Below are 23125 nucleotides of genomic sequence, written 5' to 3'. Positions count from 1 at the left end.
TTAAAATAAATGCAGATAATCACTCAGGTGACTAATCAAAAATTTAAGCAGTTGCAAAGGCCTGTCAGCACAAAAAAATGTATTCAAGAGATGCCTGAAAGTCAAGCGTGAGGGTGCCTGCCGCATCTCTGCTGGAAGAGTGTTCTGCAGCATGGGATGGGCAATGCTAAATGCCTTGCTTGTGGCTGAGGCAAATCTGGCCCCAATCTGTGAAATGGAGGGGGCAGCTAAAAGCACTCCTCTGGGTGATCTCAGTGAGTAGGACTAATGTTGGTATGTATTATTTTTGTTGGTGGATACACAGTTTTCATATTCTTATGTTTTACTTTCTGTTTACTCTATGGCATTTTGGATTTTAAACGTGCATGGTGCTCTGTGTTTTGGGGACATTTTGTAAAAAGCAATGAACAAATATGTAATAATGTATATACCACTAGTAAAAGTAGACCCACTGAAATTAATGGACACAACTAACTTCGGTCCATTAATTTCATTGGCTTGGTGTGTCTGGCTCTTTCGTTATACAGCTTCTGGAGGCTGCTAAAGACACACCTCTTTGCCCTGGCTTGAGGTGTATATTTTAGAAGCAGGGTTTTTTTTGGTTGTAAGTTGTTTTAAATTGCTTTTAATGTTGTGTTGCTGCAACCCGCCCTGGGACCTTAGGTGAAAGACATGAAATAAATTTAAAACAAATAATACTTTGAGTAGAACTTAGAGACAGCCCTAAGCTAGTTGAACTTGGGACCTGTTGAAATCAGTGGTAGAAATGAGCCATGATTTAAGCCTAACTGATTTCAGCTAAACCTAAGTGAGCTAACTTAGGGTTGTATCTCATGTTAGTCCTCCTCAAAGGTTTATGGTAAAGGTAAAGGTAAAGGTACCCCTGCCCGTACGGGCCAGTCTTGACAGACTCTGGGGTTGTGCGCCCATCTCACTTAAGAGGCCAGGGGCCAGCGCTGTCCGGAGACACTTCCGGGTCACGTGGCCAGCGTGACATCGCTGCTCTGGCGAGCCAGAGCCGCACACAGAAACACCGTTTACCTTCCCGCTGGTAAGCGGTCCCTATTTATCTACTTGCACCCGGAGGTGCTTTCGAACTGTTAGGTTGGCAGGCGCTGGGACCGAGCAGCGGGAGCGCACCCCACCGCAGGGATTCGAACCGCCGACCTTTCGATCGGCAAGTCCTAGGCGCTGAGGCTTTAACCCACAGCGCCACCTGCGTCCCTGGACAAAGGTTTATGAGTTCATTGCAATTAATGAACATGACTAAATTTGGTCCATTAATTTCAGTGGGTCTACTCAGAGTAAAAGTTAGTTGGCTACAACCCTTAGTCTGGCTCTAACCCATTGGGAATTACTTAAGCACGTGTTTGAGCTCTTTGCTCCCTCGTTGCTCTTGTTAGAAAAGAGCTAACGAGAGCAACAAGAGAGCAAAGAGCTTAATGTTCTTTGGATTGTGCCTACTACTTCATGTAGACTCTTAGTAAATGACTTTTATTTAGTTTTAGAAAACAGAACAATATAGACAAAGTACATCAGAGTATTGTTTGCAATGGCATTTGGAGTCACATTACAAAAGTTCATATAAGAGAATATCTGAAGAACTGCGCAGTAATAAAATTTGTATGTCAAATAGAAGTTCTTAGGCGCAGAATTAAGGAGTTGAAAAGGATCTCTCCCAAGGGTCATCTAGCCCACCCTCTTGCAATGCAAGAATCACAGCTAAGCAGAATGTAGACTGTTGAGAGATGCCCTCCACAATGTAACCTGATTCATTGGAGGTTGTAGCAAATGTCCATCCTAGTTCACATAAATAAAAGGCCACCATCTTAACACTGAAGAAAGTGTACGTGGTGCTGTTGTGTCAGTGGCAGACCTAAAGTTGTGCTAAGTGACTGAGCAGCTGGTCACCTGACCTACAGTCACCCCACATGACCCAGCCTACTACTGACCTACAGAGAGATATCAGAAGTAGATAGAATTTTAAGGATGATCAGGGCTAGCTGGATATAAAGGAGGCTGTGAGGATCCCTCTGTATGAAGGCTATATCATGATTCAGGGAGAAGACTGAATCTTGGTTGCAGGACAGGCAAGGAAAGAGAAGCCTTTGCTGTAATTGGTGTCCCATACTGAATCTCTTTATTATTTATTAGTATGTATTTTACTATATCTCTGCCCACATTAGTGTTACTATTTAAAACCCTAAATGGTTTGTGGGTGTTCAGGTTATTTGAAGAACCACTTTTACCCATATACACCTGCCCAGGCCTTATGATTGGCCTCATAGACTGTCTTCCTGCACTGGCTTTTAAAATCAATCTGCTAGGTAGGCACCAGAAACAGGGCCTTTTGGGTGTTGGTCCCATACCTGTGGAACTCACACACATGACTTCTAAATAGGCTCTGAAAACACCCTTCTTCCAGTATGATTTTAGTGAAGAAGCTATGCTGGTTTTTATTTTAAGTTTTTTAAATGTATTTTATGGCTGCTCTTTCTAAAATGTTGGCTTTATATTGCTTCTTTTAAGCTATTCAGCGAATTTTATAAGAGTGTGGTGCTGGCATTTGGAATTATGTTTACTGCTGTTTCAGTAGGATTGCATTTCCTTGGAATTATGTTGTTATTTTTATGTGAACAGCCTTGAGAGCCTTCAGCCCTAAAACACTGCCTACACCTTTGGGGGTGGGCAGGCTTTCAAGCGAGGAAGGTAACCTCTGTGTCAGGTTCTACAGTGTCCTTGAAGCCTGAGTTCTCCTCTTTTGGTGACCCATAGGAAGAATCTGAGTGAGAGAGGGATTGCTGTGATCTGGGGAGGTGAGGGGCTTGTGGAAAACCCCAAGGACCAAATGGAGAGGGCCTCCAATTCTAAGGTTCCCACACCTGTTCTAACTGTGTGAGTTGCATCCAGTGTTAGCCCTCCTCAGAGTAAATGTAAGGGTAAAGGGACCCCTCACCATTAGGTCCAGTCATGACCGACTCTCGGGTTGTGGCGCTCATCTCGCTTTACTGGCCGAGGGAGCCGGCGTACAGCTTCCGGGTCATGTGGCCAGCATGACTAAGCCGCTTCTGGCAAACCAGAGCAGCGCACGGAAACGCCGTTTACCTTCCCACCGGAGTGGTACCTATTTATCTACTTGCACTTTGACGTGCTTTCGAACTGCTAGGTTGGCAGGAGCTGAGACCGAGCAACGGGAGCTCACCCCGTCACGGGGATTCGAACCGCCGACCTTCTGATGGCAAGTCCTAGGCTCTGTGGTTTAACCCACAGCGCCACCCGCATCCCTCCTCAGAGTACATCCACTGAAATTAATGGACAGGACCATTAATTCAAGTGGGTCTAGTAAAATTTAGTTGAATACAACCCGTTGCCTTCTTTGCACTTGACTCTGGTTGGTAGAACCCGGGGTTACAGTGGAAGACAAAGTAAATTGAACAAGCCTGAAGTCGGCCCAACCCTGACTTGCTGCACTGCGGAAGCAAATTGAGGGGTGGAGGTGGGGAAAAATCTCACTTTTGTATGCATGAAAACTGCCAAGATGACAATTTTTAACACTTACACGAGGCAAACTGTTGGGTTTCAAATTGGCAAACAACTTGTTATGACAGCACGTTGATGGATCGCTTCATAAAGACAGAATGAATAAAAGGAGTCTCAGCTTGGGAAAGAAGAAGATTGTTAGCGATGGGGGCTGATCCTTCCACTGCTCAGCTGGTGCAAGGAATACGTAGAAGATGGTGAGCATTCCTTGAGGTTCAGGGATAAAGGTGACAATGCCTGTCCAAGGGAATTGTGGATACTTTTGGAGAAAGTGGACTAGCTCTGGTGATTATGGGAAAAGCTAATTGGGAGTCATGAGATCAGCTTCAAAGGTGTGAACTATGGGAGAGAGAGATGGTGTAAAACATTCACTGAGCTCAAAAAGAGGTTGGTCATCAGTGGCCACAGGCTGAAAAGGTACATAGAAGAGCTGTAGCTCAACAACAAAGTACAGGCTTCCATTGTGAAAGGTCACGGGTTCAGTCCCCAAGGGCATCTGTAGGTATGCCTGAAACCATGGAAAGTCACTGCCAGTCACTGTAGACAATACTAAGCTAGATGGACCATTAGCCTCATTCTGTATAACACAGCTTCCTAAGTCCTCATCCCACAACATTAGGTCCTCAAAGGCCAAAGCCAGTAGATTGAACTGGGATTTTAACCACCTCATTAACTAGTTGCATTTGTTTTTTCTGTTACCACCTCCAATACTGGAAGTGAGTCAGGAACAACAACAACAAAAATGACTGAGAAGATAGGGGAGAGGTAGAAACTTTTTTCAGCCTGAGGGCCACATTTCCTTCTGGACAACCTTCTGGGGGCCACATGGCAGTGGTGGGTGGGACTAGAGGCAAAGGTGGGTGGAGCAGCAAATCTGAATTTTACCCTTGTGTACTAGACTTGTTTCAACACACACTTGCACACACACCCCACTCTAGCTGCCATCCTGGGAAGCAAGAGGCATTATCAGGAGTTCAAGGGCATATTCCAGCCAGGCAAAAACACTTGTGGTGCAAAGCAGTGTCAGTGAGCGTTGTGCCCTGTGGTGAGTTCTGAGGGCCAGATAGAGTGGCTTGGAGGGCCACATTTGGCTCCTTGACCTGGGGTCCTGTACTGAAATAGGGCATGAGAGATGAATGCAGGGAAGGCCCCAAATGCTCCCTTCTTTTACTGAAGGACCCCTACCCTGCTTTATAATTTTATTCATTTTATAATATTTATAGGCCACCTTTCAGGGGAAAGCCCTGCCAAAAGCAGTTCTTGTACATAAAATGAAAACATCTCATCCCAATAAAACTGATCCAATAAAATAGCGGTCCAAAAACATTTCACAGCTCAGCCCTTGTGTAATAAAAAAAGCCAATGAGTGAGCTAAACATATAATATAATTCCATGCCTATCACAGTCGGGTCTACTTTGGCTGTAACTCATTTGGCTTTGAGGTGTGAATATGCCATTGGATGATGAACCTAGAACACAGAATGATGTACCTAGAACTTGAGTCCAGAACCCATGTGGCAGTATGACACATTTATGTAGTGACTTACTTCCCATGCTAGGTTCTCGGACTGTAAAACAAACATTTCTGTTTTTCTACATTTAGCATTCCACATAGCATTCCACAACAAAGGGCAAGATAAAGAAAGATGAAATGCTACCCATAACAAGTGTATAGAATTCTTGAAAGTGAAGGTATGGGGGTTAAATTGCTCCTTCCTATTCCTGGATTTGTGGGAGCTGGCAAAATATGTTCCACATGTCCTCAGAGAGGTATTTTCATCTTCATGTGTTACCTGGTTGAGCTCTGATGAGTTGCAAGGTAGGACCACTGACCAGTGATGGCTGCTGCCCATCGGGACTGTGGGAGCAGAAGCAGCTTAGGTGGCATTAAAAAAAATATCCCCATAGTAAATGTGTAATTAATCTGCCCAAGTGCAGGCAGAAACAGAGCCAATGACAGGCAGAGCCAACTAATTCTAGTTTTGTCCCCACCCTCTTCCCTCCTGAGTTCTACAAGGGGCAAGATGGCGACGGCAAGATGGAGGAGAAAGCTACCAGCCAATCGCATCCTTTGGACTGGCTTCATAAGAAGGGAGGCTGGTGGAGGCTGGCTGAGGGAAGACTGAGGTTGGCAGGGCAGAGCCCCACTTGCCCTAATAGGCCAGCTTCCATTGATACTTGTCTAGATTAATGCCTGCTGATACCGCAGGCACACAATCAGAAAAGGTATTCAGATTCCAGCTGTTCTGCTGATGATCTCTATCAGAACTTTCCCCCCTCTCTTTTTCTTTTTTCAATAATACTAAAATCTGTTTTCTCAGCCTTGCTTTGACCTTTAAACTTCTTCTCCTGCACAAGCCTTGGGGCGGCTGCTCCAGCTTTTAAATCATGTAAATGGCAGCATTACACCTACTTGCTGAATGATTAATTTGGCTTTGAATTGCTGCCTGACTTTGATAGGAAGGGGGAGGCAGGTCTCAAGGGTCTGATTATGTGAATCTTAGCTCAGTTGGGGGTGGGGAGAGAGGTGGGAAGGCTAATTAATTACACATTTACTATGGGGAATTTTTTGTTAATGCCACCTAAGCTGCTATTTTTCTGTTGGGTGCAGCTACAAAGCCTAATTCCAAGTAAAACAGCTGCCAGGAAGCCTTTAACCCTTGAATTTTCCTTTGCAATACAGAATTTATTTATTTCTCTTTCTCTCTCACACCTCAACCTCGCCTCCTCATCCAGTTCACCTGCATAGTTACTAAACACTAGACCGGAGACAAAATTTCTCCCTCATTTCTGATAATGTTCTGTTGTATTTTTGCGCCAGTAAAATGGCGGCCACCACAAGGGAAAAAATTGTAGAAAATATTCAACAAGACGGCCATTTTGTTTAATATTTTCTACAATTTTTTCCCTTGTGGTGGCCACCATTTACTCCCTTAGTGCTCCAGAAGGTTTAAATCCTGATCTTTTTGCAGTAGCCATTTGGGATGTTAATCCACCAGATGGAGCAGATGGAGTTCCAGCCTGCCCCAAGTTGGGTCACACCAGCACCACGTCTACCTTTCAAACATAAAGGATGATGATGATGCACTATGGCAGGGATGGGGAACCTCAGGTCCAGGGGCCAAGTTGTTCTATAGGCCTCTCTGTCTGGCCCTTAGAACTCTTCCCCAGGCCACACCAACCACTGGCCCTGTTTTGCACCAAAACTTAGTTACTTGGAATGTGTCAAAAAAAAAAAAGTTACAAAACTTACTTAGTTGGAATGTGTCCTAGTTGGGATGTGTGTAGAAACTAGCCCCCTGAACAAAAGTAAATTTGGCTGCTTCACATGCTCCACTGGCATGTGGCCCTCAGAAGGTTGTCCAGAAGGAGATGTGCCCCTCAGGTTGAACAAGGTTTCCCTACCCCTGCAGTCTCCCAAAACAATTCCAGCTGGTGTGTAATGGTGGTGTGTAAGGGTCAGGGGCCCCTAGAAAAAGGGGTGTTTGGCATCATATTTGAAAACAAAAGCCCAGATATTTGATCCCTCACAACCTCTGGGTATGGTGTCACTTTGCATGGAATGGGATGTGGATTTATTGCATATACAGTGGTACCTCAGGTTACATACGCTTCAGGTTACAGACTCCGCTGCTTACCCAGAAATATAACCTCGGGTTAAGTACTTTGCTTCAGGATGAGAACAGAAATCATGTCCCAGCAGTGCGGCAGCAACGGGAGGCCCCATTAGCTAAAGTGGTGCTTCAGGTTAAGAACAGTTTCAGGTTAAGTACGGACCTCTGGACTTAAGTACTTGACCTGAGGTACCACTGTAGATCTAATTAAAAAGCTGCTGCAAAGATGGAAGTAGCAGGAATTTGGACAGATGCAGTGAAGGGGGGAAGTATTTGAACCCCTGCTAAATTTGCCCATTTGCCAACTGATGAAGAAATGACCAGTCCATAATTTTAATGGTAGGTTTATTGTAGCTGTGAGAGACAGAATAACAACAGGAAAACCCCAGGAAACCCTGAAGACAAAAGTCAGAGATTGATGTGCATTATAATGAGTGAAATAAGTATTTGATCCCCTATCAACCAGCCAGATATCAGGCTACCTGGTATCTTCACTGTATGTAATGAGCTGAGATTAGAAGCACCTGTTGTACGGGATAAGTCTTACCTGTAATCCCAGCTCGTTACAGTACCTGTACAAAAGACACCTGTCGACAGAAGCAATCACTCCAGCAGATTCCAAAGTAGCCACCATGACCAAGACCAAAAAGCTGTCCAAGGATGTCAGGGACAAGATTGTTGACCTGTACAAGGCTGGATTGGGCTACAAGACTATTGCCAAGCAGCTTGGTGAGAAGGTGACAACAGCTGGTGCAATAATTCGCAAATGGAAGAAACACAAAATAACTGTCAACCTCCCTCGGTCTGGGGCTCCATGCAAGATCTTATCTTGTGGAGTTGCAATGATCATGAGAACGGTGATGAAGCAGCCCAGAACTTGTCAATGATCTCAGGGCAGCTGGGACCATAGTCACCATGAAAACAGTTGGTAACACACTACGCCATGAAGGACTGAGGTCTTGCAAAGCCCACAAGGTCCCCTTGCTCAAGACAGCACATGTACAGGCCCGTCTGCAGTTTGCCAATGCACATCTGAATGACCCAGAGGAGAACTGGGTGAAAGTGTTGTGGTCAGATGAGGCCAAACCTGAGCTCTTTGGCATCAACTCAACTCACTGTGCTTGGAGGAGGAGGAATGCTGCCTATGACCCCAAGAACACCATCCCCATCGTCAAACATGGAGGGGGACATATTATGCTTTGGGGGTGTTTTTCTGCTAAGGGGACAGGAAACCTTCACTGCATTGAAGGGACGATGACTGGGACCATGTATTGCCAAATCTTGGGTGAGCACCTCCTTCCCTCAGCCAGGGCATTGAAAATGGGTCGAGGGTGGGTATTCAAGCATGACATTGACCCAAAACACACAGCCAAGGCAACAAAGGAGTGGCTCAGAAAGAAGCACATTAAGGTCCTGGAGTGGCATAGCCAGTCTCCAGACCTTAATCCCATCAAAAATCTGTGGAGGGAGCTGAAGGTTTGAGTAGCTACACATCAGCCCTGAAATCTTACTGACTTGGAGAGGATTTGCAAAGAGGAGTGGGACAAAATACCTCCTGAGATGTGTGCAAACCTGGTGGCCATCTACAAGAAACATCTGACCTCTGTAATTGCCAACAAGGGTTTTGCCACCAAGTACTAAGTCATCTTTTGCAAAGGGGTCAAATACTTATTTCACTCATTATAATGCACATCAATCTCTGACTTTTGTCTTCTGGGTTTCTGGGGGTTTTCTTGTTGTTATTCTGTCTACAATAAACCCACCATTAAAATTATGAACTGGTCATTTCTTCGTCAGAGGGCAAATGGGCAAATTTATCAGGGGATCAAATACTTTCCCCCCTCACTGTACAAAAGGGTTGTTCATTTAAAAAATGGATGGAAAGGGTGTGGTAAAAAGTCCTGGTGGAAAAGTTTAACATTTAAAAAATGGATTATTGAAATGGCAAATTGAAACTAATGTGCTTTCAGCAACATGGCACCTTTCCATCATGTATGCAAATAAGAACACTTCGCCATATGCGCCACTAGCAGATCAGGCTAAACTTTCTAGTAGAATTGGGTTAATATCGACAAGTAGAATTGATGTGTGTGCTGTTGTGACACTCAGAAGTTCTGGAGAAACACAGATTGCAGACTGGCACCTAAATGGACTTCGCATATAACAGCAGGGAAAAACAAGGCACTTTCAGGCTTTCACTATCTCCAAATGGGATTCAGTCACATACTGGCAAATTCAGGTTTCGTCTTTACAGGTGACTGGGAGGTCTTGAGCAACAGACCTACTTCCCCAAAAGATTGGAAATTCTGCAGTAAGGAAAGTGATGGGGAAATGCACTGGCACTTGTGGGGTGGCACTTGCTTTGACGCAACTTCATCTAACCTCCATAATGACAATCAGATCATCTGTCTGTCCCTCCAGAGTCCATTTTCAGTCCCTGTGTCTGCTGCTTAATCAACTTCAATCCCCACCCTCCCACCACATGCATCTATGGAGTTAACAGTTACAGACAACTCTTAGTTCATGTGGGAGTTACAGTCTGGGAATAGCACGTAAAGCCTAAAGACAAAATTGTGTACAATCAAAACACATAGACTACTTTAGCAATTTCCACTGAAAGTAGTGTGGCTGGGCATCCAGACCCATCGACCCTTGCTTCAGCCACCTCTCCTTGTGATTGGCAAGACCTATCCAATCAGGACTCCTTGGGACACAGCCAGTTGTACTAGAGGGGCATTCCTGGTCGATGCCCATAACCAATCATGTGCTTGCTGTGAAGTTGCAGCTTCTCCCAGTACAAGATGAACTCTTGACTGGTGCATCCCTCCCTCTCCTTAAGATGGGAGTACCATGTGCAATAAAGGAGGAGCAATGAAGTAGGAGGAGTAGCAGACACCAGAGACCAGGGGGAAGCAGGCAGCACCAGGTACCTCAGCAAAGGTGAAATTCTCTCTCTTGCTTTTACAGTCCCCTTTTGCAAGGGAGACATTACAGGATGTCAGAAAGAGGTTCACTGCAGCTAAAGCTCTTTCTTTCCCAAAGTGTAGCCAAGGAAGGGACAGTTCCACTTCTTTCTTGCTATTCTTAAATAGCAAGCGAAGGATTGGAGGAGGGACTTCCCTGCAAGTAGTAGTCTTCTTTACCCACTCTGCATTCTTCTTTCTTACACATTTGATGGCATATTTTCCTTCCCTTTATTCCCATTTCCCCCTTATACAGTGGTGCCCCGCAAGACGAATGCCTCGCAAGACCGAAAACTCGCTAGACGAAAGAGTTTTCCGTTTTGGAGGTGCTTCGCAAAACGAATTTCCTATGGGCTTGCTTCGCAAGACGAAAATGTCTTGCGAGTTCCTGCGGGGTTTTCCCCCTCCCCCCTTTTTCTAAGCCGCTTATCCGCTAAGCCGCTAAATGCCACTAAAAGCCGTTAATAGCGCTAATCCACTAAGCTGTCAATGGGCTTGCTTCGCAAGGCGAAGAAACCACTAGACGAAGAGACTCGCAGAACGGATTCTTTTCGTCTTGCGAGGCACCACTGTACTGAGTCAGCTCAGTATTGTCTACATGGAACTGGCAGCAGTGCTCCAGGATTTCACACAGTGGTTTCTCCCAGCCCTACCTGGAGATGCCAGAGATGATGAGGATGTTGAAGAAAAAGGGCTTGTTATATTATGTTTCTATCCTGCCCTTCCTCCCGATGCAGTCCAGGATAGCAAACACGCAAGTAGTAAAAAATAAAACATTTATAAAACAATTCCATTATAGATGCAGGCTGGGAAAGATCTCTACTTAATATGCTTCCTGGAAAAGGAAGGTATTTAGTAGGTTCCAAAAAGACAACAGAAACGGTGCCTGTCTAATATTTAACAGGAGTGAATTCCGAAGGGTAGGTGCCACAACAGTAAAAACCCAATTCCTTTACAGTGGTACCTCAGGTTAAGAACTTAATTCGTTCTGGAGGTCCGTTCTTAACCTGAAACTGTTCTTAACCTGAGGTACCACTTTAGCTAATGGGGCCTCGTGCCACCGGAGCACGATTTCTGTTCTCATCCTGAAACAAAGTTCTTAACCCAAGGTACTATTTCTGGATTAGCGGAGTCTGTAACATGAAGCGTCTGTAACCTGAAACATCTGTAACCTGAGGTACCACTGTATTTTGCAGAACGGACCTCCTGATAAGATGCTATTGCAGGATGCCCTCTCCTGCAGAATGCAGCCATTGAATGAATATATAAGGGGATCTTCCAAGTATTGAACCCAAGTGCTTCTGCCCTCCCCTTCCCCTTCCACCCTCCCCACCCTGCCCTCCAAAGGGAGAGAATATTGCCTTAATTCCCTCTTCTTTCTTGATTTTATGTTGCCCACCCCGTTGCTCGTATTTGAAGATATGGAATTTCCCTCAGCTAGAATTAATATTGCCCAATGTTTCTTGAGTGGGGCAGGGGCTCCTGTGGAAACTTATCTAGATCTAATGATTAAAAGACAAGACCCCCAGGGTTGGAGGGAACACAGAGGAGGGGGAGGGAATAGGCTGAAATAATTATAACATGCCCTTCAGAAGGGGAAGGGATTAACAGCAAAATATAGGAGTGGTCTCTTTGATCTTCTGATATGTCTCCTATCTCTGGGAGCTGTGTCTGTGTCCCAGTTTCCTGTGCAAAGCATTCTCTCCACCCAGGCCCTTTACTATTCTTGAGTATTAGAGATGGGGAACAAATGGTTAAACGGTCCACAGTAACTTAATTTAGCCAAAAGAAAACGGGAAGAGATGGGGGGGGGGCAATAAGCTGCCTTAGTGAGGACTACATGCTTGAAGACACATGCTACTCACTGAGGCCTGCCTTCTTTTTTAAAAAAATAATATGGCACTAATAAACTAAACTCCTTTCCAGACTTTGTATTGCTGGCTTATAAAGGGTAACAATCAGATTATTATATGTCTTTCCCTGCCTCTCCTTGTGTGTCACCTTCTGATTTTATGGATGCTTTCTTCTCTCCTTGCGCTTTCTCTTGAGGTTTGCTTTGGTGACTGAACAATAGATGCTTGAACATATTTCGACTCTTGTGATCTTCTCATAAGCAGTTTTTGGTTTTTAAAAGCAGATGCCTTGTAAGGTGACTTTGCTTGCTTGCAAATGTCCTCCTTTTACCGTATTTTTCGCTCTATAGGACACACCGGACGATAAGACACACCTAGTTTGGGGGGGAGGAAACAAGAAGAAAAAAATTCTGAACCCCAGAAGCCAGAACAGCAAGAGGGATCTGGCTTCTGGGATAGCCTCTTGCTGTTCTGGCTTTGGGGACAGCCTTTGAAGCCTCTGCAGGTCAGCGGGGTGCCTTCACCCCGCTGCTCTGCGGAGGCTTTGCCCAGCTAACCCCAAGCTAGAACAGCGAGACGGAGCGCTGTGCAGCACTCCTTCTCCCTGTTCTGGCTTTGCGCTTAGCCGCGCAGCCTGCATTCGCTCCATAAGACGCGTACACATTTCCCCTTACTTTTTAGAAGGGAAAAAGTACGTCCTATAGAGCGAAAATGTGTTAATTACGCAGCAAGAAACATAGGAAGGTGCCTTGTACTGTGTCAGACCAATGCTTTGTCCAGCTCAGCAGTGTCTACACTGACTGGAAGCAGCTTGCCAGGGTTACAGATAGGGCTGGGAATGTCCCCTGTCATGAGATGCTGGGGACTGAACCTGCCATCTTTTGCATGCAAGGGACACACCGCTGAGCCAAAGCAGCAGATCACTCATAGATCCTAAACATTCAAGAACTTAAGGCCTGCAGCTTCCCATCAAGAATGTGAGCAGCTGGTGTGTCCTGGCTGGAAGCAATGTGTGGGCAGGTCTAACTCAAGTTTGTCAAACCGGTTTCATTTTGCCCTGGTCCTATTTTGTCCTAATTTCCTAGGAGAGTTTGCTTCTAAGCACTAAACAGGGAGCTGTCTGATTCCCCCTGGAATGCTAGAACTGCTTGCCGTGATGAAGATATAATGCTGTTGACACCCAAAACACAAATTTTGTGTGTGTGTGTGTGTGCACGCACGTGCACTTTGGTGCCACAAAGAAGCCCTTCGTGCAGAATCAGCTTTTTCTAAAAATGACTGTCCACTATTTTAGTAGCTGGGAATTACTGTCCTTGCTGCTGAATTATCTCAAACTATTTTAATGCCCCAGGGAGACACTGGCCAGTCTCTCTTTCCACTGTACATGTATGGTCATTTTTGAGAAGGTGTCAAAGTTCCCTTTTATAGTCAGCAACCATTTTGCACAGTGAACGCAGCTTAGTGAGCACACACACTCTCCTTCATATCTAGCGTTTTCTATATACTTGTAAGAGATTTATTTAGTGGGGCAAACATCCCATTGCAACTGCATGAAGGGGCAGGCCCCTAATTGCACTGGGCAGTAGAACAGCTTGATCCTTTTCCTGTTAGTAGCTTTGCCTCTGAAACACCACCTTCCAGTTTCCCAGGCCCTTGCAAACACAGCTCTGGAACTCCACGCAGGATAACAGTAGGGGAGGGGGAATTTGACAGGGATCACAGTCACATGATACATTTAAAGCTCTACAATACCACTTCAAGCAGTCGTGACTTGCCCCGAAGAACCTTGGGATTTTGTTAGAGGTGCTGAGAGTTGTTAGGAGACCCGCTATTCCCACCTCAGGGCTACAATTCCTAGACTTCCCTGTGAAGAGGGATTGATCATTAAACCACTCTGTCTCAGTGGGGGATCTTGGGCCTGGGAACTAAATGTGGCCCTCAAGGCCCCTCTATAACTGGCCCTCTAAACTCTCTGCCCCCCAACTCAGATTTAAGGTTAGAGTGCAGCAAAGGGTGGTGGGGAGCAGAGCGAACACAGTTGGATGAAGGCTGTTGTGCCTGTAAAGGTAAAGGTAAAAGTAAAGGTACCCCTGACCATTAGGTCCAGTCGTGACCGACTCTAGGGTTGCGGCGCTCATCTCGCTTTACTGGCCTCAGAATCCAGTGTACAGCTTCCGGGTCATGTGGCCAGCATGACTAAGCCGCTTCTGGCAAACCAGAGCAGTGCATGGAAACGCCGTTTACCTTCCTTCCAGAGCGGTACCTATTTATCTACTTGCAGTCTGACGTGCTTTCAAACTGCTAGGTTGGCAGGAGCAGGGACCGAGCAACGGGAGCTCACCCCGTCGCGGGGATTCGAACAGCCAACCTTCTGATCAGCAAGTCCTAGGCTCTGTGGTTTAACCCACAGCGCCACCCGCCTCCCTTGTTGTGCCTGTAGCTTCCCCAAAGCATTTGGCTGGCCACCATAAGAAGCAGGAGTCTGGTAGATAGCTTTCAGGTATGGCCTAGGAGGGCTCTTCTTGTGTTGTCCACATTATTACATTTGACCTTCGTATTTCTTTCCACATAGCTCAGGGTTGGTGTGCATCAAGTGAGGCGGCTGCTGGTTGTTCCATTTTTAACTTCACAACAACCCTGTGAAGCAGTTTAGGCTAAGCATGGTTGGCACAAGGAGGGAGGGTGCTGTTGCCGAAATAGGAGGAGGAGTGTCTGTGGACTAAAGTATGATTAATTCAGTCCAATGTCGGCCACAGAGCTTCATGCTTTCACATGGATTTGAACCAAGATTCACCCACCCACCCCCACCCACCCCCATCTCCACAAAACAGGGATGGGCAAATCTGTCGCTTCCGTATCTCTCAAGTTTCTCATTTTTCCCAACCTCAAATTTAGCTCTTTGCATTTCTACATCGGTGTGCAAATTATTATTATTTTAAAATCCTCATGAAAATTCATCAGCATTTTAGTGTGCATTTCTCTTAATAAACACTTCCCCCCCTTTTTTCTTTTGCAAAGCAGTTATCTCAAATATGTGGGACGCAGGTGGCGCGGTGGGTTAAAGCCTCAGCGCCTAGGACTTGCCGATCGAAAGGTCGGCGGTTCGAATCCCTGCGGCGGGGTGCGCTCCCGCTGCTCGGTCCCAGCGCCTGCCAACCTAGCAGTTCGAAAGCACCTCCGGGTGCAAGTAGATAAATAGGGACCGCTTACCAGCGGGAAGGTAAACGGTGTTTCCGTGTGCAGCTCTGGCTCGCCAGAGCAGCAATGTCACGCTGGCCACGTGACCCGGAAGTGTCTCCGGACAGCGCTGGCCCCTGGCCTCTTGAGTGAGATGGGCGCACAACCCCAGAGTCTGGCAAGACTGGCCCGTACGGGCAGGGGTACCTTTACCTATCTCAAATATAATGCATTTTTGGTATGTTATTTTCATGGATCACTTTACTCCGGTGCATGCATTTTTGTACACATTACTTGGCTGGAGAATCCGGTGAAGTGCGAATTTTGAAGGATGGCTCTGCTTCCGTTCACATACTGTTTCGGCAATTGTGAATTAGCTAAGCTTGCCTAACTGGGTCAAATTTCTCCCCACCTCAACCCTCCACACTCTGTCTGCTCTGTTGCCTCTTTCAGCCTATACCCTTTGTACTCTTCCTTGGTGCTGATCAGTGTTCCCTCTTGTGCTGAGCTCACCTGAAGCCTTCATTCTTTGTCTTCATTTCTAATTCACAGACCTCTTTTCTTTTGCTGTCTGCTCCACCTCCAACCTTTTCTAAGCGTATTGAGTGGTTTGCTTCCTAGGAAATGCTGGGCCCAGAGCATCTGCAGAGCTGTGTCTCTGCCAAAGGCTTTGAAGCAGGCTCTTTTTTGGATTCCTCTGCACTTGGCTGGCTTTCCTGCCATCCTCCCTCTCCTCAATCCTGATCTCCTGAGATTGAGCCCTGATTGGCAAATGCTTTGTCTGTGGAGTAGAAAATTTTGTCTAGGAGGCGAAATGGGCAAAGCTCTCTGCTTCCTATCAAGACAAATGTGGCATTCTAACAAGGCCCCCTGGAACAACAACTTCTTCTTCTTCTTCTTCTTCTTCTTCTTCTTCTTCTTCTTCTTCTTCTTCTTCTTCTTCCCAAAACAACATGCAAACCAAAGTACGGACTTTCTTCAAAATTGCAGTTCTTTGAATTTTGCAATGTGGTTCTCCAGCCAAAAGCATGCGTATATTAGGAGAACATGGGCATGAACGTTATTATTATATATTGATCAGATTTATAGGCTTTCCTTTCTCCTAAATGAACCCAGAGAGGCAAACATCAAGAGAGAAAACATCTTGAAAATAATTTCAGTACAGATGCAGACTGAGAAAGTTCTCAACAAAAGGGGATGACCTTCAGTAGGTGCTGAAAAGACAACAGAGATGATGCCTGTATAATATGTACAGGTGGGGCTACCTTTGAAGGTGACTCTTTATTAGAAGACACAAAGCCTGCTCAAAGGTGCCAGGTCTAAGGAGCACAGCAACTCTTCTCAGTAGGTTCCCCCCCCCCCCCATGAGGCTGATGGTGGCACAGTGCTTTCCCATTTCACCCAGCTTGCTTTGCATGCTATGTGTTTTGCCTGGTGCTAATGAGCTTTGCTGTTTAGCCTCTGTGTTGTTTTTTTCTGTAAATTAAATTAACACTGAGAGCATGTCTCAGTGGGTGTGCATTTGAGTGCCGATCATAACACAGTAGGGAGGTTGGGAGGAAGGCCTTCAGGACCCACCAAGCATATTCTGCCAAGAGGGCAGAGCTTACCCTTTGCATCCAAAACAGGCCCTCTGTTTCCATTTTACCTGCCCCGGAGCATCTTGAGCGGCTGTTGCTTGCCTCTTCTTGTGTGTGTAAACAGATTGAATGCTACTAGGCACAGCTGAGGCTCAGGAGGGGAATATAGATGCTCATGTGTGTACATGCACAGACACAGACACAGACACACAAATTTGATTCGGCTCGCATTTAAAGGCAAACCAAGCTAATTTATAAGGAAGTATGCAAACGGAACCGCAGCCACCCTTCAGAATTCTCACCTCTCCGAATTTTGCAGTGCACTTCTCCAGCCAAAAAAAAGTACATACTGAGGTAAAGTGTGCACAGCAATGCATATAATACTGAAAATAGCATACAAGAATGCATTACATTAGGGAAAATTGCATACAGAAAAATGTGTGTTATAGGGATAAAGGTAACGGAGGACTCTGAGGTTGCACGCTCATCTCGCTCTATAGATAAATGCACATAAAAACACTGGTGAATTTTCATGAGACTGCAAACTGATGTGGAAATGTGAAGAACTGGCCTGAATACTAGCGAGTGGGGAAACTGAGAGAAACTGAAATGGACAGATTTGCTCATCTCTACACATGGTTCTAATGAGAGAAAAGAATGCTAATTGAAGGGAAATGAAATTGATCACAAGGCATTGGAGTGGAAATACACCTTCCATTCTCTCCTTCTGACAAAAGATGCTTTCTGCAGCTGTAAGAGAAGCAGAAAGTCAACAGGTGCAGGGGCAAAAAGGCTATATCTCTGCGTTGCATCTGTTGAATTTCTTCCCTGCCATGCACCTTTTATAGCACCTCTGCTGACTGTGGTAGTAGGAAAATGATGATGAGTCACCCAAGCTTGAGATGTTGGTGTGTCAGACTCACTGGCCTCCCTTACATTGTGCAGGGTATAACTGTTAGTTGTCTTCCATGTTACTGAGGTCCGGTTGGCCTTTGTATTTGTCTGGCAGGGCAAGAAGCCCAGAATAAAATTTAAAATACTAACTGAAACTGTTCTTAACCTGTAGCACCACTTTAGCTAATGGGGCCTCCTGCTGCTTCTGCGCCACCGGAGCACAATTTCTGTTCTCATCCTGAAGCAAAGTTCTTAACCTGAGGTACTATTTCTGGGTTAGCGGAGTCTGTAACCTGAAGCATATGTAACCTGAAGCGTATGTAACCCGAGGTACCACTGTACTGTAACATAAATTTAAATAGAAACACAGTACATCTCAACGTGTACCCATTTTTGAGATGGGGCATGTAACCCCAAAACCTGAGAGATGAGAACACGCACAGCCTTGCTCCCTTTGCTCCTGTGCAGAGAGAGAGCTCATGAAAGCAGCCATAACAAAACACTTTCTCTCTGAATAGCAAAAGCCACATGTAAAATGCAAAGCCGCACCATTCTGCCTTTATTCTCTGCAATGAAATGTATGGTTTTTGCCATTTAAAACGCACACACACACAAACCGACAACTCCGTTCTTTGCCAAGGAAAAAGAGAAGGCAGCTGTCCCCATGATAAACTGTGGTACTCCCGCAAGTACAGTACATCTGCAGCAAAACAAAACAAGAAATATTTGCTTTGCCAATTTATTTCCAGAGTTAGGAAGTTTTGCTGCTTAACTGTTTCTTTCCCACCACGGACCCCAAGAAGCCACTTGCTTTTGCTTCTAAATGCACAGTGCAGGAGGTGGGCCAATGCCTTGAGTACCAGCAGATGAAACCCAAAGCCCCTTTTGCCCCGCCTCCACTTTCCCTGCACCCCAAGGGGATATTCCAGGCAGCCAGGAAGGAAGGGAGTGTATGTTCCAAAGAGGCAGCAGAGTGCAAAGTGGTTTGCAACTGACTGCCGAAGAGAGACTGTGCCAGAGCCTTTCGCCGGCTGGGCTTCTCCTTGGCTGCGGCCCAGTTGGGAACATGGAGCCAAGAGAGCTCCAAGGCCAGGGGACAAGTTCATCTTCCCACAGTCCCTGTCGCTTTCAAAGGTCAAGGCTCTGTGCATTGAAATAGGCATTAGTGGCTGATTGTTTTCCCCCCACTTCCTTTGCAATTTTGTTTGCCTGTTCCTCTGAGGGTCTGTTTCCTCCTTAGGGCAGAAGAACGTTAGCACAGTGTGGCGGTCAGAGAGTTGGAATCCAGGGTTCTAATCTCCACTCAGCCATAAAGTCCAGTCACCAGCTCTCATTTTATCCTACCTCAACAGTGTTGCTGTGATATTAATATGCAGATGTCTGTTTATATCAGACAGAACCAATGACAGGCACAACCAACTACTTCTAATTTTGTCTCCATCCTCCTGTCTACTGTACTCTACAGAGACAACACTGGGACTAAGGAGTCCTAAGAAGGAAACTGACAGCCAGTTCCACCAGCCCAGTACAGGTTGCAAGTAAATATGTAGGTTGGTGGGGATTGGCTAGGAGCACACTGAGCTTTGTGAGGCAGTGCCCCATTGGCTCCAATGGCCCAGCCTCCACTGAAGAGCCATAGTTCAGTAGTCTGCTTTGCTATGGAAAACTGCTGCCAGTCAGTGCATATAGTACTGAACTAGATGGACCAATGGTCCTATTCAGTGTAAGGCAGCTTCCTTTGACACCACATTGAGTGTGGAGAAAAGGGGTGATATAAAGGGTTCTTGTTGTTTTTTAATGTCATGCTCACCACATGGCTGATGCTGCAAATGGCACCCATACATCCAGTCCTGGTAAAAAAAACAACAACCCACACACACTGCATGTGGAGAGCCAGTGTGGTGTAGTGGTTAAGAGCGGTGGACTCTGGCAATCCGGGTTCGATTCCCCGCTCCTCCACATGCAGCTGCTGGGTGACTTTGGGCTAGTCACACTTCTCTGAAGTCTCTCAGCTTCACATAACTCACAGAGTGTTTGTTGTGGGGGAGGAAGGGAAAAGGAGATTGTTGGCTGCTTTGAGGCTCCTAAGGGGAGTGAAAGGTGGGGTATCAAGTCCAAACTCCTCTTCTTCTTATGTGTAACAGGAAGGAGCCCAAACCAGTTCCAAGTTGGAGGGGGGCAGGCCAAGCATTTCTCTGTGCCTCCTCCTCCATTGGTGGGAAACACAGCTCAGAGCAACACTAAGCATGTGAGTCCAGCTGCCATTTTTATTTCCCATAATTCCTGCAGTGCGCTGTTGCTCAGGAGCATTGTGCGAAATAAAAATGGCATCTGAACCATTTCATTGTGTAGTGTCATTGCTAGGGACATTCAGGCCACATTTCTTCTGAAGGGAGCAGCAGCTGGGCTGCTGAACAAAGTCAAGCTACCACTTAGCTTCTTTTCTTTACTTTTTAAAGAAAAAACCTCGGTTGTTCTGTTGAAATGTAAGTACACTCCCACCTAAAAGTGCTATGACACACACATACTCCATCTATCTATATCTATCATCTATCTATCTATATCTATCTATCTATCTATCTATCTATCATCTATCTATCTATATCTATCTATCTTTAGGTGGAGTTTTTACAGACATACTGCTCTCCCCAAAGTGTCAAGAAAAGTTGAGTTTAATAATTTGATCCACCACTTGTTGAATGTGCTTGGGTTATCAGAGTCCCAGTAAGGCATGTGTGGGGAGTCTCTAGCCCAGGGGCCAGATATGGCCCTAGAAACCTCTCCCAATACAAACACCTCCTCTTCAAACATCCCCTCCCTCACCAGCCCTGCCTCAAGTACTTTCACCTGGACAGAATGTATCCTTCCACTGTGATGATAATTCTTGCTTGCTTTAACTAAAACTAAAATTGAACTGAATGAAAAACCGCCCAAATTCTCACTGCAGAAGGAACTTAATTCACATTTAGTTCACCTGGAAATTACAGGAGGTACTTTCAGGTATAACCCAGATATTTTTGAATTAATCCAGTGGATTAGTTAAAATCTTAATTAGTTCATTCCGAGCACTGAGAGAAAGGAATAATGGATGCTCACTTGATTCGTGAAGGAAGCTTAGGACTGAGAGGCTCAGAAGAGAGGAATCTGTATTCCAAAAGGAGTCTTTGCCTGGGAAGGAATGGGGTGATAGTTGTAGGTGATCCATGAAAAGACCTACTCTGCTCAAGGCCGTAGAAAAAGTCTGTCTCCATCACACCAGTGTATCTCCTTTCCCCACTACCATTAGTTGAAGAGCAGGCTGTTGAATTGGTGCGAGTCGTGCGACGATGCAGGAATGTTGGTGCATGTCTGTGAGTCCATGACACTGGCTAACTTGAGAGATAAGTTGAGCAAGCAAGCTATTTATTTTTTTTAGCTAGGGGTTTCCTTTGCACTCCAAATATCTCTCCTTCCGATTTTATCCCACCACCTGTTCTGGTGACACTTGCATTTTGTCATCTGCACGGACCTAGGAAGGCTCAGAATCCGTGCCAGATGGCTTGGGATCAAATATGCATGGAAACTCTTCCTGGTCCTGCTTTATGCCTGGAAGCAGAGCATTTATCTGTGTCCACTTCATGATACTAATTAAATACACAGATATCCTACACAGACCCTCCCTTTCACTTCCTAAAATATTGGAGGAAGGGAGAACCAAATATAGGACCCTATATTTTGTCTCTGCATCTAAATAAGTCAATGGATGTCCCCATTGTTCAATTACCCCTCCCTTTCCTTAGACATTCAGCAATCTTTCAGGTGGAAAGTGGTCCTGGCAATGGCTGTGTGGATTGTGTGCAGTGGTGCTGAGCACTTGCAAGCCAAGCAGCAATTCTGCCGTCCCCCAAACCCAGGGCCAAGAGGGCAAATGAGAGATTAGCAATTGCTAGCATACGAATTCATTTCCTATCTATAGGGATGGGTGGTTCTAATTTCTACAATCTTAAATTCAGTTCTCTACATTTGCACAACTGTTCTCGATTTATTTTTAAAAAGGCCATGTTCATCAGCATTTTAATGTGAACTTCTCCTAAAATATGCATCTTTTGTGTGTGAGATTTTGCCAAATATAAACATTTTTGCACATTTTTTTCCAGAAATATGTGTGGTATTATGAACACAATGTCCAGTTTGTGCAGTTTTGTACGCATTTCTTGGCTGTAGAATTGCGCTGCAAAATTTTGAGAAGGATAGCTGTGTTTCAGGTCACATATTGTTTCGGAAACTGTGAATTAGGTTGGTTCACCTTTAAATGTGAACTGAATCAACACCCCCACCATAACACGCAAACACATCCCTGCATATATGTATAGGCCCACCCTATAACAAAAGTTACCAGTACTGGCTACAGAATAAAAAGGAGCAAGTTAAAAACACCCACTATGGAAAGGTTAATACTAATAAGTGCATTGATAGGGGGTTTGGCTAGGTGATATTTGATGTCATTCACAATTCTCCATGGTTCCACTATTCTAACATGTCCAAGAATATGTGCATCTGGGACTTTAAATTCCTTCTGCCCCAATGGGCATAAAAGCATTCAGGATAACACATAACGCCTATTTTTGCAGAAGTACAACATTAGGACTCAAAATCAACCCTACTGGGTTTTCCCATATGCTTAAATTTCTTTTATATATAATGGTGACTAGTGATTTTGATTCCCTAATTAATAAGCTTTTTAAAAAACCTGCTACATCATCTTTTTCTTAAACTCTTATGCCCACCCACACTTATGTGTTCTGGGTGCCATCCTTTTTTATTGATGGAACAGGAAGTTTGGATTTTTACGAGACCACGAGGCATCAGATGGCTTGAGGACTAAAGTGTGGCAAGTGTGGTGGTTAGAGCTGGGAGAGGGGGCTTTTTCAGCCCAAGGGCCACATGCCCTTCTGTGCCACCTTCTGTGGGCCACATGCCAGTGGTGGGCGTGGCCAGAGGCAAAGAGAAAGCAAAACAAGGAAAGCAAATGTTATCTTTCTTCAGTAGGCTAATTTCTACACACATTCACACTCCCCATCTGTATCCTCCATCAAGGCAAGCAAGAGCCATCATCAAAGTTCAAGGACTCATTCCAGCCAGGCAAAAATGCTTAAGGAGGATGCAAACCAGAGTCAGTGAGGAGTATGACCTGGAGAGAAGGTGTGGGCTTGAGGGCCAGCCTGACGGGAGCTATTTGGTGATGGGCCCAAGGTTCTCTAGCCCTGTGCTAGTGGTTAAGAGCGGTAGATTCGTAATCTGAGGAACCGGGTTCATGTCTCCGCTCCTCCACATGCAGCTGCTGGGTGACCTTGGGCTAGTCACACTTCTCTGAAGTCTCTCAGCCTCACTCACCTCACAGAGTGTTTGTTGTGGGGGAGGAAGGGAAAGGAGAATGTTAGCTGTTTTGAGACTCCTTCAGGTAGTGATAAAGCGGGATATCAAATCCAAACAAATAGGAGCCTGCTGGGTCAAGCCAATGGCCC

The 23125-nt window shown here is 45.5% G+C and overlaps 1 protein-coding gene across 8 annotated transcripts in view; it reads left to right on the top strand.

Annotated features, from left to right (window-relative positions):
• MORN1 (MORN repeat containing 1) overlaps positions 1-23125 on the top strand; it is a 235182-nt gene that overhangs the window by 172169 nt on the left and 39888 nt on the right. The gene's annotated exons all lie outside the window — the stretch shown is intronic.

This window comes from Podarcis melisellensis (assembly GCF_964234715.1).
Source record: "Podarcis melisellensis genome assembly, chromosome: 8".
In the NCBI taxonomy this organism is placed as follows: Eukaryota; Metazoa; Chordata; class Lepidosauria; order Squamata; family Lacertidae; genus Podarcis; species Podarcis melisellensis.
Note: the sequence above shows the minus strand (reverse complement) of the source record. Positions and strands in the feature narration are given on the sequence as shown.